General features: G+C 39.1%; 1 protein-coding gene and 1 pseudogene across 4 annotated transcripts in view; both read right to left on the bottom strand.

Moving 5' to 3' along the window:
- Window positions 1–118, bottom strand: part of LOC148956217 (cytochrome c oxidase assembly factor 5 pseudogene) — a 144,745-nt pseudogene extending 144,627 nt beyond the window's left edge. Inside the window, exon 1 of one of the 2 annotated variants that reach the window (XR_016142745.1) lies at window positions 77–118. The product of XR_016142745.1 is annotated as a cytochrome c oxidase assembly factor 5 pseudogene, transcript variant X3 (transcript). The remainder of the gene's footprint in view (window positions 1–76) is intronic. The other variant, XR_016142725.1, reaches the window with a different exon arrangement.
- Window positions 1–133, bottom strand: part of LOC148956216 (sphingomyelin phosphodiesterase-like) — a 69,549-nt gene extending 69,416 nt beyond the window's left edge. The window contains exon 1 of one of the 2 annotated variants that reach the window (XM_089098978.1): window positions 77–133. The gene's annotated coding sequence lies outside the window, so the exon portion shown is untranslated. The remainder of the gene's footprint in view (window positions 1–76) is intronic. The other variant, XM_089099067.1, reaches the window with a different exon arrangement.
- Between the last annotated feature and the right edge of the window lie 12,219 nt (window positions 134–12,352).

The raw sequence follows: 12,352 nt of genomic DNA, 5'->3' as shown, positions 1-12,352 counted from the left end.
TTTCTAATTGGGGAGTTTTAAAAGATATTCTGACCCTGACTAATGGTAGATAAAGCAAATGAGCATCAAATTTTACCTTTAAAGGAGAATTACGTTTCACGTTTTCAAGCTTTTAAAAGTAATTTGCTTTGGGAATTGACAGTGTCGTAAATGTGTCCCTGTAAGGTGCTAAGCTTTTTTTGGGCAATAACAATCAGCCGATTTACAAATTTGGTAGGAGAAAATCAAAGGAAATATTTATCAAAAATATAAAAATATATAATATAATAAAGAAAATCAAAAAAATTTTTCAAAGGAAATATATGAAGTCCAAGTTTGTGAGTCTTAAGAACAGTAGAGAGAATCAGAGGCAACACTATAGCTTTGCCTAAAGTATAGGCCATAGGGCTCCTATGTTTTATTACTATTAATAATTAAAAAAAAAAATTCCACAAAATAAGTTTTTCAAAAAAAAGTAAAGAACTCCATTAAACAAAAAATGAGCAAAAATAAAATCAAATAATCTACCAAGCTAAAAACTACCACAAATCAGCATCGATAAATAAATGAAACCCAAAACGAACAGAAATTACTATAAATAACCGAGTCAAACACAAAACGAGCAGAAATTAACATAAAAAACCGTTATGCCTTCCCAAGGCTAGAACAAAATTTGCACTTTACTGAAAAAAATATAAATGTTTTTACTTTTATAACTTTAATAAATCAAATAATTTTAATATTTTGATTACTAAATATCAGTATATGTATATTAAACTGACAATGCACATTAATTTGTATTTTTTCAGAAAAGTGCAAATTTTGTTCTGGCCTTGAGAAGGCATTGGGGTTTTCGCCCAACTTATGTTAATTTCTGCTCGTTTTGAGTTTGACTCCGTTATTTATTGTAATTTCTGTTCGTTTTGGGTTTCATTTATTTATCGATGCTGATTTGTGGTATTTTTGAGCTTAGTAGATTATTTGATTTCAGTTTTTCTCATTTTTGGTTGAATGGAGTTTTTTACTTTTCTTTGAAAAACTTATTTTGTGGAAAAAGTTTTTTTTCATTAGTTTCTGTTCGTTTTTGTAGTGATATAGTCTATTTCAGGGAAAAAGAAAATAATACTTAAAATCTTTTCATTTTTTAAGACTTTATAGTTTGGCCTGCTATTTGTTTGCTGAAGAAAAATTTTAAGCAATTTTTAACAACATAGACCCTTTTAAAAATCTGGACACAAATAGTAATGTTTAACTTAGTTTCATACCTCCTCTAGTTAACCTGAAATGGAAAACTTGATACCATTCGCAAAAAAATCTGTTTACTTTCTTTGATAGCTTGGATACACTTACACTATTTTGATTTGGTTAAATTTTAAGAGCAGAAATAGCCTCGAAAGTTTGAACATAATACCCTCAGTTGTTCTTGGGATCCTGCTGAGATGCCTTTTTGGGAATTAGAATTATCACAGTGCATTTTGATTTAATCTTAAGGCAACATTTAGTTTTTAAACATAATGGGCAAATGGGAGGGCAAAGTTTCTACGACAGCTTCTTCGATACGAAATGCCCTGCTCTAAAGGAAAAAATTAATAAATAATACATTGTGCCAACAACTTTCTTATATGCCCCCAAGGTATAGATTAAAACCTTTGCCCTGAGGGCTGTGGTGGAGTATCGTCCTCAAAAACATGTTTCCTATTCGGAAGTCGACTATGCTAACCAAAATAGGTTTCTAATAATTTTTATTGGGGGTGTTTGGTAGAATGATGGGCGTGGGGAGCTAGTTGCCAACCAATCACTTTTGACTATCAAAAAGGGCACTATCCCTTTGAATTTTCAATCAAATGACCTTTTTTTGAAGTTTATACGACAACGCCTTTTATAAAAACATTATATGCCCCCTGGGCATAACTTAAAACCCTTAACCTGAGGGTTGTGGGGGAGTGTCCTCCTGAAAAACATATTTTCTATCTGGAAATCAACTACGCTGAACGAAATGGTTATCTCAAAATTTTTATTGGATGTGTTGTGGGGAATGATGGGCGTGGGGGGGTAATTGCCCTCAAATAACTTTTGACTATTCAAAAGGGCACTAGCCCTTTGAATTTCCAATCAAATTAGCCTTTTTTGAAGCTTCTACGACAACTCCATCTATAAAAACCTTATATGCCCCAGGGCATAACTTAAAACCCTTGCCCTGAGGGTTTAAGGGGAGTGTCCTTCTCAAAACCATATTTTCTATCTTGAAATCAACTATGCTGAACAAAATGGCTATCTCAAAATTTTGATTAGATTTGTTTAGGGGAATGATTGGCGTGGGGGGGGGGGCTAGTTGCCCTCCAATCACTTTCGACTTTTAAAAAGGGCACTAGCCCTTTGAATTTTCAATTGAATGAGTCTGTTTTGAAGTTTTTACGACAACGCCTTCTATAAAAACCTTATATACCCCCAGGGCATAACTTAAAACCTTTGACCTGAGGGTTGCGGGGGAGTGTCCTCCTCAAAACACATTTTCTATCTGAAAATCAACTAGACTACGCAAAGCAAAATGGCTATCTCAAAATTTTGATGTGTTTTGCGGAATGATGGGCGTGGGGGAGGGGCTAGGTGCCCTCCAATCACTTTCGACTATTAAAAAGGGTACTAAAGTTTGACCCTATTCGAAGTTCCTACGACAGCTCCTTCGATACAAAGTGCCCTAGTCTAAACAACAACAACAACAACAAAATAATACATTATACCCACATCGATCTTTACTATATAAAAATGTCAAGTCTTCCAATCACTTTCGACTATTAAAAAGGGCACTAGGCTTTTCGATTTCGAACCTTATTTGAAACCTTATATGCCCCCAGGGTATAGCTATCAGTCCTTGCACTGAGGGTTTGGACGGGGTTATCATGCTAAAAGGCCTAATCTCCAGATCTTTGGACTACATCGAAATAAATGAATATCTAAAAACTTTGCATTGATGTGTTTGGGAAAATGGTGGGCATGAGAGAGGCGTTAGTCGCTATCCAATCACTCTCAACTATTAAAAAGGCACTAGCCCTTTCAATTTCCAATTGAATGAGCCCTTTTGAAGTTTCTACGGCAACGCTTTCAATAAAAACTTTATATGCCCCCAGGGCATAACTTAAGAACTTTGTACTGAGGGCTCTGAGGGGTTTATCATCCTAAAAAACAAAATTTCCAGAATTTTCATCTACGTTGAACAAAATGGATATCTCAAAATTTTAATTTGATGTGTTTGGGAAAATGGTGGGCGTGAGAGGGGCGTTAGTCGCTATACAATCACTTTCAACTATTAAAAAAGGCACTAGCCCTTTCAATTTCCAATTCAATGAGCCCTTTTGAAGTTTCTACGAAAATGTTTTCAATAAAAACTTTATATGCCCCCAGGGCATAACTTACAACCCTTGCCCTGAGGGCTGTGGGGGAAGGGGTTGTCATACTTAAAGACCTATTTCCAAAACTTTCAACTCCGTTGGATAAATTAGCTATCTAAAAATTTTGATTGGATGTGTTTGGAGAAAAGCTGGGCGTAAGAGGGGGGTTAGTTGCTCTCAAATCACTTTCGACTATTAAAAAGGGCACTAATCTTTTGAATTTCAAATCGAATGAGCCCCTTTTCAAGTTTCTACGACAAAGATTTAGATAAAAACATTATATGCCCCCAGGCCATAACTTAAAATCCTTGCCCTGAGGGTTGTGGGGGAGTGTCCTCCTAAAAAATATATTTTTTATCTGGATATCAACTACGCTGAACAAAATGGTTATCTCTATATTTTTTTATTGGATGTGTTTGGGGGAATGATGGGTGGGGGGGGGGGGGCTAGTTGCCCTCCAATCTCTTTTGAATATTAAAAAGGGCACTAGCCCTTTGAATTTCCAATCGAATGAGCTTTTATTGAAGTTTTTACGACAAAGCCTTCTTTAAAAACCTTATATACCCCCAGGGCATAACTTTAAACCCTTGCCCTGAGAGATGTGGGGGAGTGTCCCTCCTCAAAAACATATTTTCTATCTGGAAATAATCTACGCTGAACAAAATGGCTATCTCAAAATTTTGATTGGATGTGTTTCGGGGAATGATTGGCATGGCTAGTTGCCCTTCAATCACTTTCGACTATTACAAAAGGTTACTAGCCCTTTGAATTTCCAATCGAATGAGCCTGTTTTGAAGTTTCTACGACAACACCTTTTATAAAAACCTTATATGCCCCCAGGGCATAACTTGAAACCCTTGCCATGGGGGTTGTGAGGGAATGTCCTCCTCAAAAACATATTTTCTATCTGGAAAACAACTACGCTGAACAAAATGGCTATCTAAAAATTTTGATTGGCTATGTTTGGGGAAAAGATGTGCATGGAGGGGGGGTTAGTTGCCCTCCAATCACTTTTGAATTTTAAAAACGGCACTAGCCCTTTGAATTTCCAATCGAATGAGCCTGTTTTGAGGTTTCTACGACATGGCCTTCTATAAAAACCTTATATGCCCCCAGGGCATAACTTAAAACCCTTGCCCTTAGAGTTGTTGGGGAGTGTCCTCCTCAAAAACATATTTTCTATCTGGAAATCAACTACGCTGAATAAAAAGGCTATCACAAAATTTTGATTAGATGTGTTTGGGGGAATGATTGGCGTGGGGGGGGGGCTAGTTGCCCGCCAATCACTTTCGATTATTACAAAAAGTTACTAGCCCTTTGAATTTCCAATCGAATGAGCCGGTTTTGAAGTTTCTACGACAACGCCTTCTATAAAAACCTTATATGCCCCCAGGGCATAGCTTAAAACCCTTGCCCTCGGGGTTTTGAGGGAGTGTCCTCCTCAAAAACATATTTTCTATCTGGAAAACAACTACGCTGAACAAAATGACTATCTAAAAATTTTGATTGGATATGTTTGGGGGAATGATGGGCATGGGGGGATAGTTGCCCTCCAATCACTTTCGACTATAAAAAGGGTACTAGCCCTTTAAATTTCCAATCGAATGAACCTGTTTTGACGTTTTTACGACATGGCCTTCTATAAAAACCTTATATGCCCCCAGGGCACAACTCAAAACCCTTGCCCTGAGGGTTGTGGGGGAGTGTCCTCCTCAAAAACATATTTTCTATCTGGAAATCAACTACGCTCAACCAAATGGCTATCTCAAAATTTTAATTGGATATATTTGGAGGAATGATGGGCATGGGCGGGGATAGTTGCCCTCCAATCACTTTTGACTTTTAAAAAGGGCACTAGCCCTTTGAATTTCCAATCGAATGAACCTGTTTTGAAGTTTTTACGACATGGCCTTCTATAAAAACCTTATATGCCCCCAGGGCACAACTCAAAACCCTTGCCCCGAGGGTTGTGGGGGAGTGTCCTCCTCAAAAACTTATTTTCTATCAGGAAATCAACTACGCTGAACCAAATGGCTATCTCAAAATTTTGATTGGATGTGTTTGGAGGAATGATGGGCGTGAGGGGGGGGGGGGGGGGCCTAGTTGCCCTCCAAGCACTTTTGACTATTAAAAAGGGTACTAGCCCTTTAAATTTCCAATCGAATGAGCCTGTTTTGAAGCTTCTACGACAACGCCTTCTATGAAAACTTATATGCCCCCAGGGCATAACTTAAAACCCTTTCCCTGAGGGCTTGGGGGGAGCATCCTCCTCAAAACATTTTTTCTATGTGTAAATCAACTACGCTGAACAAAATGGCTATCTCAAAATTTTTATTGGATGTGTTTGGGGGAATGATTTGCGTGGGTAGGGCTAGTTGCCCTCCAATCACTTTCGACTATTAAAGAGGGCACTAGCCCTTAGAATTTTCAATCGAATGAGCTTTTTTGAAGGTTCTACGACAACGCCTTCAATAAAAACATTATATGCCCCCTGGGCATAACTTAAAACCCTTGCCCTGAGGGTTGTGGGGGAGTGTCCTCCTCAAAAACATATTTTCTATCTGGAAATCAACTAAGCTGAATCAAATGGCTATCTAAAAATTTTAATTGAATGTATTTGGGGGAATGATGGGCGTGGGGGTTCTAGTTGCCCTCAAATAATTTTTGACTATTAAAAAGGGCGCTAGCCCTTTGAATTTCAAATCGAATTAGCCATTTTTGAAGTTTCTACGGCAACCCCTTCTATAAAACCTTATATACCCCCAGGGCATAACTTAAAACCCTTGCCCTGAGGGTTGTTGGGGAGTTTCCTTCTCAAAAATATATTTTCTATCTGGAAATCAACTTTGCTGAGCAAAATGGCTATCTCAAAATTTTGATTGGATGTGTTGTGGGGAATGACGGGCTTGGGGGGGCTAGTTGCCCTCCTATCACTTTCGAGTTTTAAAAAGGGCACTAGCCCTTTGAATTTCCAGTTGAATGAGCCTGTTTTGAAGTTTCTACGAGAACGCCTTCTAAAAAAACCTTATATGCCCCCAGGGCATAACTTAAAAACTTTGACCTGAGGGTTGCGGGGGAGTGTCCTCCTCAAAAACATATTTTCTATCTGGAAATCAACTAGCCTACGCTGAACAAAATGGCTATCTCAAAATTTTGATTGGATGTGTTTTGGGGAATGATGGGCGTGGGGGGAGGGCTAGGTGCCCTCCAATCACTTTCGACTATTAAAAAGGGCACTAAAGTTTGACCCTTTTCGAAGTACCTACGAGAACTCCTTCGATACAAAGTGCCCTGGTCTAAACAACAACAACAACAAAAAAATAATACATTATATCCATATCGATCTTTAATATAAAAATGTCAAGTCTTCTAATCACTTTCGACTATTAAAAAGGGCCCTAGGCTTTTCGATTTCGAACCTTATTCGAAACCTTATATGTCCCCAGGTTATAACTTACAACCCTTGCACTGAGGGCTCTGAGGGGGTTATCATCCTAAAAGACCTAATTTCCAGAACTTTCAGCTACGTTGAACAAAATGGATATCTCAAAATTTTGATTGGATGTGTTTGGGAAAATAGTGGGCATGAGAGAAGCGTTAGTCGCTATCTAGTCACTTTCAACTATTAAAAAAGGCACTAGCCCTTTCAATATCCAATTGAATGAGCCCTTTTGAAGTTTCTACGGCAACGCTTTAAATGAAAACTTTATATGACCCCAGGGCATAACTTACAACCCTTGCACTGAGGGCTCTGAGGGGGTTATCATCCTAAAAGACAAAAACTTCCAGAACTTTCAACTACGTTGAAAAAAATAGATATCTCAAAATTTTAATTCGATGTGTTTTAGAAAATGGTGGGCGTGAGAGGGGCATTAGTCGCTCTCCAATCACTTTCAACTATTAAAAAAGGCACTAGCCATTTCAATTTCCAATTGAATGAGCCCTTTTGAAGTTTCTATGACAACGCTTTAAATGAAAACTTTATACGCCTCCAGGGCATAACTTACAACCCTTGCCCAGAGGGCTGTGGGGGGAGAGGTTTTCATCCTTAAAGACCTAATTTCCAAAACTTTCAACTACGTTGGATAAATTAGCTATCTAAAATTTTTGATTGGATGTGTTTGGAGAAAAGCTGGGCGTAAGAGGGGGGTTAGTTGCTCTCAAATCACTTTCGACTGTTAAAAAGGGCACTAATCTTTTGAATTTCAAATCGAATGAGCCCTTTTTCAAGTTTCTACGACAAAGATTTAAATAGAAACCTTATATGCCCCAAGGGCATAACTTATAATCCGAGCCCTGAGGGTTGTGGGGGAGTGTCCTCCTCAAAAAATGTTTTCTATCTGGAAATAAACTATCCTGAACAAAATAGCTATCTCTATATTTTTTTATTGGTTGTGTTTGGGGGACTGATGGGTGTGGGGGGGGGCTAGTTGCCCTCCAATCACTTTTGACTATTAAATAGGGCACTAGCCCTTTGAATTTCCAATCGAATGAGCTTTTATTGAAGTTTCTACGACAACGCCTTCTTTAAAAACCTTATATACCCCCAGGGCATAACTTTAAACCCTTGCCCTGAGAGATGTGGGGGAGTGTCCCTCCTCAAAAACATATTTTCTATCTGGAAATAATCTACGCTGAACAAAATGGCTATCTCAAAATTTTGATTGGATGTGTTTGGGGAAATGATTGGCATGGCTAGTTGCCCTTCAATCACTTTCGACTATTAAAAAGGTTACTAGCCCTTTGAATTTCCAATCGAATGAGCCTGTTTTGAAGTTTCTACGACAACACCTTCTATAGAAACCTTATATGCCCCCAGGGCATAACTTGAAACCCTTGCCCTGAGGGCTGTGAGGGAATGTCCTCCTCAAAAACATATTTTCTATCTGGAAAACAACTACGCTGAACAAAATGGCTATCTAAAAATTTTGATTGGCTATGTTTGGGGAAAAGATGTGCATGGAGGGGGAGATAGTTGCCCTCCAATCACTTTTGACTTTTAAAAACGGCACTAGCCCTTTGAATTTCCAATCGATTGAGCCTGTTTTGAAGTTTCTACGACATGGCCTTCTATAAAAACCTTATATGCCCCCAGGGCATATCTTCAAACCCTTGCCCTGAGGGTTGTGGGGGAGTGTCCTCCTCAAAAACATATTTTCTATCTGGAATTCAACTACGCTGAATAAAAAGGCTATCTCAAAATTTTGATTGGATGTGTTTGGGGGAATGATTGGCGTGGGGGGGGGGGCTAGTTGCCCTCCAATAACTTTCGATTATTACGAAAAGTTACTAGCCCTTTGAATTTCCAATCGAATGAGCCGGTTTTGAAGTTTCTACGACACCGCCTTCTATAAAAACCTTATATGCCCCCAGGGCATAGCTTAAAACCCTTGCCCTCGGGGTTTTGAGGGAGTGTCCTCCTCAAAAACATATTTTCTATCTGGAAAACAACTACGCTGAACAAAATGACTATCTAAAAATTTTGATTGGATATATGTGGGGGAATGATGGGCATGGGGGGATAGTTGCTGTCCAATCACTTTTGACTTTTAAAAAGGGCACTAGCCCTTTGAATTTCCAATCGAATGAGCCTGTTTTGAAGTTTTTACGGCAATGCCTTCTATAAAAACCTTATATGCCCCCAGGGCACAAGTCAAAACCCTTGCCCTGAGGGTTGTGGGGGAGTGTCCTCCTCAAAAACATATTTTCTATCAGGAAATCAACTACGCTCAACCAAATGGCTGTCTCAAAATTTTAATTGGATATATTTGGAGGAATGATGGGCATGGGGGGGATAGTTGCACTCCAATCACTTTTGACTTTTAAAAAGGGCACTAGCCCTTTGAATTTCCAATCGAATGAGCCTGTTTTGAAGTTTTTACGGCATAGCCTTCTATAAAAACCTTATATGCCCCCAGGGCACAACTCAAAACCCTTGCCCCGAGGGTTGTGGGGGAGTGTCCTCCTCAAAAACTTATTTTCTATCTGGAAATAAACTACGCTGAACCAAATGGCTATCTCAAAATTATGATTGGATGTATTTGGAGGAATGATGGGCGTGAGGGGGGGGATGCCTAGTTGCCCTCCAAGCACTTTTGACTATTAAAAAGGGTACTAGCCCTTTAAATGTCCAATCGAATGAGCCTGTTTTGAAGCTTCTACGACAACGCCTTCTATGAAAACTTATATGCCCCCAGGGCATAACTTAAAACCCGTTCCCTGAGGGCTGTGGGGGAGCATCCTCCTCAAAACATTTTTTCTATGTGTAAATCAACTACGCTGAACAAAATGGCTATCTCAAAATTTTTATTGGATGTGTTTGGGGGAATGATTTGCGTGGGGGCTAGTTGCCCTCCAATCACTTTCGACTATCAAAAAGGGCACTAGCCCTTTGAATTTTCAATCAAATGAGCTCTTTTTGAAGTTTCTACGACAACGCCTTCAATAAAAACATTATATGCCCCCTGGGCATAACTTAAAACCCTTGCCCTGAGTGTTGTGGGGGATTGTCCTCCTCAAAAACATATTTTCTATCTGGAAATCAACTACGCTGAATCAAATGGCTATCTAAAAATTTTAATTGAATGTATTTGGGGGAATGATGGGCGTGGGGGTTCTAGTTGCCCTCCAATCACTTTTGACTATTAAAAAGGGCACTATCCCTTTGAATTTCAAATCGAATTAGTCTTTTTTTAAGTTTCTATGACAACACCTTCTATAATAAACCTTAGATACGCGCAGGGCATAACTTAAAACCCTTGCCCTAAGAGTTTTAGGGGATTGTCCTTCTCAAAAACTTATTTTCTATTTGGAAATCAACTTTGCTGAGCACAATGGCTATCTCAAAATTTTGATTGGATGTGTTTGGGGGAATGACGGGCTTGGGGGGGCTAGTTGCCCTCCTATCACTTTCGAGTTTTAAAAAGGGCACTAGCCCTTTGAATTTCCAGTTGAATGAGCCTGTTTTGAAGTTTCTACGAGAACACCTTCTATAAAAACCTTATATGCCCCCAGGGCATAACTTAAAAACTTTGACCTGAGGGTTGCGGGGGAGTGTCCTCCTCAAAAACAAATTTTCTATCTGGAAATCAACTAGCCTACGCTGAACAAAATGGCTATCTCAAAATTTTGATTGGATGTGTTTTGGGAAATGATGGGCCTGGGGGGAGAGCTAGGTGCCCTGCAATCACTTTCGACTATTAAAAAGGGCACTAAAGTTTTACCCTTTTTGAAGTTCCTACGACAGCTCCTTCGATACAAGGTGCCCTGGTCTAAACAACAACAACAACAAAAAAATAATACATTATACCCATATCGATCTTTACTACATAAAAATGTCAAGTCTTCTAATCACTTTCGACTGTTAAAAAGGGCCCTAGGCTTTTCGATTTCGAACCTTATTCGAAACCTTATATGCCCCCAGGGCATAACTTAAAACCCTTGCACTGAGGGCTCTGAGGGGGTTATCATCCTAAAAGACATAATTTCCAGAACTTCAACTACGTTGAACAAAGTGGATATCTCAAAATTTTGATTGGATGTGTTTGGGAAAATGGTGGGCATGAGAGAAGCGTTAGTCGCTATCTAGTCACTTTCAACTATTAAAAAAGGCACTAGCCCTTTCAATATCCAATTGAATGAGCCCTTTTGAAGTTTCTACGGCAACACTTTCAATGAAAACTTTATATGACCCCAGGGCATAACTTACAACCCTTGCACTGAGGGCTCTGAGGGGGTTATCATCCTAAAAGACAAAAACTTCCAGAACTTTCAACTACGTTGAAAAAAATAGATATCTCAAAATTTTAATTCGATGTGTTTGGGAAAATGGTTGGCGTGAGAGGGGCGTTCGTCACTATCCAATAACTTTCAACTATTAAAAAAGGTAGTAGCCCTTTCAATTTCCAATTGAGTGTGCCATTTTGAAGTTTCTACAACAATGCTTTATATAAAAATTTTAGATGCCCCCAGGGCATAACTTACAATCCTTGCCCTGAAGGCTGTGGGGGGAGCGGGTTGTCATCCTTAAAGACCTATTTCCAAAACTTTCAACTACGTTGGATAAATTAGCTATCTAAAAATTTTGATTGGATGTGTTTGGAGAAAAGCTGGGCGTAAGAGGGGGGTTAGTTGCTCTCAAATCACTTTCGACTGTTAAAAAGGGCACTAATCTTTTGAATTTCAAATCGAATGAGCCCTTTTTCAAGTTTCTACGACAAAGATTTCAATAAAAACCTTATATGCCCCAAGGCCATAACTTATAATCCTTGCCCTGAGGGTTGTGGGGGAGTGTCCTCCTAAAAAAATGTTTTCTATCTGGAAATCAACTACCCTGAACAAAATGGCTATCTCAAAATTTTTATTGGATGTGTTTAGGGGAATGATGGGTGTGGGGGGGGGCTAGTTGTCCTCCAATCTCTTTCGACCATTAAAAAGGGCACTATCCCTTTGAATTTCCAATCGGATGAGCTTTTATTGAAGTTTCTACGACAACGCCTTCTTCAAAAACCTTATATACCCCCAGGGCATAACTTTAAACCCTTGCCCTGAGGGATGTGGGGGAGTGTCCCTCCTCAAAAACATATTTTCTATCTGGAAATAAACTACGCTTAACAAAATGGCTATCTCAAAATTTTGATTGGATGTGTCTGGGGGAATGATTGGCATGGCTAGCTGCCCTTCAATCACTTTCGACTATTACAAAAGGTTACTAGCCCTTGAATTTCCAATCGAATGAGCCTGTTTTGAAGTTTCTACGACAACACCTTCTATAGAAACCTTATATGCCCCCAGGGCATAACTTAAAACCCTTGCCCTGGGGGTTGTGAGGGAATATCCTCCTCAAAAACATATTTTCTCTCTGGAAAACAACTACGCTGAACAAAATGGCTATCTAAAAATTTTGATTGGCTATGTTTGGGGAAATGATGTGCATGGAGGGGGGTGGATAGTTGCCCTCCAATCACTTTTGACTTTTAAAAACG

The sequence above is a fragment of the Artemia sp. Qi Xiang Cuo genome, chromosome 1, assembly GCF_049724085.1.
Source record: "Artemia sp. Qi Xiang Cuo chromosome 1, ASM4972408v1, whole genome shotgun sequence".
Lineage (NCBI taxonomy): Eukaryota > Metazoa > Arthropoda > Branchiopoda > Anostraca > Artemiidae > Artemia > Artemia sp. Qi Xiang Cuo.
This window is presented reverse-complemented; position numbering and strand designations above follow the sequence as displayed.